Below are 3,761 nucleotides of genomic sequence, written 5' to 3' on the forward strand. Positions count from 1 at the left end.
TTCGAGGGGTCCCAAAACCACTAGAGACTCGATTAAATCTCTGTTAGGCTTAATTCCCATGATGTTTGTGAGGAACTTGAGGTGCTTAAATACTCGATTCCGTTCCCATGTAGCAAAACTAGCCCACCAATTACAGAGACTGCTCGAGGTCTTATCTCTAATTAAGAACATTGGAGGTGTCTCGTCCCTTACCCTTTTCTGATTGCTTCTTAGTGGAGAACTCATGGTGATCCTGGATAAGATAAAAAGGGTTAGGACTTACCTAAACTACACGCAAATTATGACAATTTATTATTATTTTTTTTTTTTGTTTTTTTTTTTGCCAATTTAGGACTCGATCTATAAATTTTTTTTTAGTTTTTTTTTAATTATAAAATATTTTTTGAAGTTACCAGACACAAAAGTTGAGATGATAATAACGAAAAATGGCTATCATTACAAAGACGGCCCTTTGATACTTCCATAGAAGGCATAAAGGATGTCTCAGCAAAAAGAGCCAAACACAGGAACAAAATGATAAAAGTAGAAAAAATAATAAATAAAAACTATTTTTACAAAAATAACCCTCTGTTACTCCTAGAGGGGTTCCAAAGCTATTTCAGAAAAAGAAACAAGACAAAACTAGATAAAAATTGGTTACTTTTGCAAAAAACAGTCTTTCGGTACTTCCAGAAAGGTTTAAAGCTGCTTCGATAAAAATGGCCAGACATAAGGGCAAAATGGTAAAAGGTGAATAAATATGGATAAAGTAACTATTTTTTTTTATTTACAAAAATGGCCCTTCAGCATTTGACCAAAATAGGCTCTCCCCTTTTTTTCGAAAATATTGTTCACACGCGGAATTCTATGCTCCCCCCTTTTTTTGAAAAATGTGGGCTGAACCCGATGGAGGTTGCCTACGTATCTCACATCCGGTGAGAATCGAACCCGCGTATTTCGGTAAAACTAAGTACCCTTTTATTTTATTTTATTTTATTTGAAAAAAAAAATTAATCTTTACAACTCACACCAGACTATTACAATATATATATATATATATATATATATTCTTTTTTCTTTTTTTTTTAGAAAAAGGTTTATTTGCACTAAACTAGAAGAATTATTCTCTTTTTTTTCTCTCTCTCCGTTTTTTACTTCTAATAATTACACTAATTTTTTTTTTAAGACCGGTCGACATTGCAGGTAAGCCTTCCAAATGATGTATCAAGTAGCACATACGTGAACATGATGGTCTTAAAGAGGATATCTGTCTTATACGGACCCGACCTCTGTGCCGAGTTTCGCTAAGTCAAATGGACGTGATGCAGATAAAGCGAACCTACTAGGGATATCCGGCATGAGGTTTGTTCTTCTAGGTTTAAATCTTATTGGAGAAAGTATCTAGACTGGCTTACTCGAGCGGACAACTCGAGCCGAGGAGGGTCAGTGTACCGGTAGCATTGCTTTCCGGCTTAACTGGTGGTGCTCCCCGCCTAAAACATGTGTGACTAAAATCCTTCACCGGGTGACAAGCACCTCGGCTATCTCAAAGAAAGCGGGCTATGTCAAGCAAATGCCCAATTTTTAATTTCAAGGAGACTCAGAGGGGGTGCGTGAGAAGATAGTTTATATGTACAGTTCAACAATATCAAAGCGGTAAAAAGAAAATAAATAGCACATTATGCCCAAATAAGTCACAGTATATACAAAATTAATAAAGTCAAATAAAAGTCAACATGTACAAGCTCGAATTCTAGTTAGTTCCCCAGCAGAGTCGCCAGAGCTGTCACACCCCTTCTTCCCACCTACCCCCGAAATATATGTATGTATGGGTTAAAGAGTTTTTCCAATTAAAGTGACAAAAACTTGAGTAGGGATTATTTTATTGTTCAGAGTCGCCACTTGGAATTGATTTTTTCGGTGTTCCAAGTCACCATTTATTTGAATCCCTAGTCAAAGGAAGGTTTGACTCTATTTTTATCGGTCCGCGAAAACAAAGTTCGGATAAGGAATTCTGTTGACCGGGGAGAAGGTATAAGGCATTCCCCGAGTCCCGTGGTTCTAGCACGGTCGCTTTATTGACTTAAACTTGGCTTGAATTAATTTTGGACAAACTGTGATTTATATTATTTTCATGTTGTACCTATCCGCTTTTATCTCTTGATTATTAGAGAAATCAAAGAATGTTTTTGAATAATATAAAAAATGTCATAACCACGCTACGCGAGCGAATGCGTGATCGAATAAAAAATAATTAATTAATTTGTCATAATTGTGCCTCGCAAGCGAATCCGAAATCATGACAATCAATTATTTGTAATACTTTTAAAAGAAAAATACTACATTTGAGAAAATTAGCTCTTTAAAATTTACAAGTCAACCGTCGCGCTACTCAAGCGAATGCGTGATCGACGAAATTTATTATTTAATCATAACGGCGCTACGCAAGCGAATCCGCAGTCATGACAAACAATTGTTAGCAAGTTATTTACTTCTAGGAAAATTAATACATTCTAAGAGTTTAATTATTAATTTTTTTTTGAAATTTATTAAAAGGTCAATTATCGCGCTACGCAAGCGAATCCGCGAGTTTGGCAAAGAGTTTATTAAACTAAAAATCAACTGGAAAACTAACGAATATTGTATGACCTTGTTGAATTAAATTATTGAATGTTGAACATCACGTTACGCAAGCGAAACCGTGGAATTAGAGCGCACCTACTAAATGCCTAGCGTTCGATATAATTAATTGGAAGAAAGTGAGTTACTTAATTGGTATATAAAAAAAAATCTGATTTTTTATTTCTATTTTTCTAATCTTATTATTGAAAATATTATGCAAATAAATGTTGGACCAACTCTATCTATTTTAAAGGGATGTGCCAACTTCTTTGTTAAAAGGGGAAATGGGCCAGCTTGTAAAGACCTCTTGGGCTGCTGGAATTTATTACTAAAAAATGGGCCAAGAAATGAATTTTTATTGGCCCAATGCTATATAGAAAAAAAGGGTAATTTTGTTGTTTAAGGTAAATGGGCCAGCTTTTATTTTTTGGTTCAAAAGGCCCAAAGTTGATACAATATTGGTTCTTTAACTTAGTTTGCATTTATGACCATTAACTACATAGCCACAATTGTATAAACACACATATTACAAAAATAGCCACTTTTGCAAAGCTGGCAAAATGGCCAGATTCAAAAAAAACACTTTACAAAAATAGCCACTTTTGCAAAAATGGCAAAAATGGCCAGATTCGAGAAAAAAAACAGCAATCCTAGAAGCAATGTTGCATTGAAATTTCAGCAACTAAAACAAACTCATGCTATGTGTTATACACCTAAAGTCATTCATGGCATACTTAACATTGTTACTCGAATACAATAGCTTGAAAACATGCTTAAAAATCCATAAAACTACTGACATATCAACTTATTCCCATTGCTAAAAATACATACATTACGAGTCTTAAAGGATTACCTGAATAGCAAAAGAATAAATGGTAGTCCAGCAATTCAACCAGCATAAAAAACAGCAGCACAACAACAGCAAAATCAGCAGCAAATCCGTGTTAAAACAGCCCGAAAACTCAGAGGAGAAACCCAGAAACGAACTCTAAAGAGGACTTATACTTTTCTAAAAGTTTGCACTCTAAAATCAACTCTTAAAGCTCACCATTTCAGCTTACTTTCCATGTGTTCAAGTGCTGATTTTTTTTTAATGTTTTTGTGTGTTTTCCCCTTCTCAATTGTAGTGTGTTGGAGTGCTTTATAATGAAGAAAGGGCA

Source organism: Nicotiana attenuata, unplaced genomic scaffold (assembly GCF_001879085.1).
Source record: "Nicotiana attenuata strain UT unplaced genomic scaffold, NIATTr2, whole genome shotgun sequence".
Taxonomy (NCBI): domain Eukaryota; kingdom Viridiplantae; phylum Streptophyta; class Magnoliopsida; order Solanales; family Solanaceae; genus Nicotiana; species Nicotiana attenuata.